Here is a 566-nt window from a genome sequence, read left to right on the forward strand (position 1 = left end):
AATAATAATAATATATTTTTTTTAATTAAAAAATATAATTATATTTTAAACATTTATTTAAATATATAAATGATAAAAATAAATATATTATATACATATTACTATAATATATTGTATAATATATTATACTGTGTACTATAATATATTATATAATATATATACTGTGTATTTAAATGTGTTTGCCAAACATTATTTTAAAATAATAATAATAATATTATTTTTTAAATGTTAAAAATATAATTTTATATTAAACATTTATTTTAAATATATAAATGATAAAAATACATCATCATATTTTATTTATAAAAATTTAGACATGTATGTATTACTACTAATAATATATAAATGTGTTTGCCAAAAAACATTATTTTAAAATAATAATAATAATATTATTTTTTAAATGTTAAAAATATAATTTTATATTAAACATTTATTTTAAATATATAAATGATAAAAATACATCATCATATTTTATTTATAAAAATTTAGACATGTATGTATTACTACTAATAATATATATATATACAGTGGGTACGGAAAGTATTCAGACCCCCTTAAATTTTTCA

The sequence above is a fragment of the Sinocyclocheilus rhinocerous genome, unplaced genomic scaffold, assembly GCF_001515625.1.
Source record: "Sinocyclocheilus rhinocerous isolate Xijiao unplaced genomic scaffold, SAMN03320098_v1.1 scaffold4115, whole genome shotgun sequence".
Lineage (NCBI taxonomy): Eukaryota > Metazoa > Chordata > Actinopteri > Cypriniformes > Cyprinidae > Sinocyclocheilus > Sinocyclocheilus rhinocerous.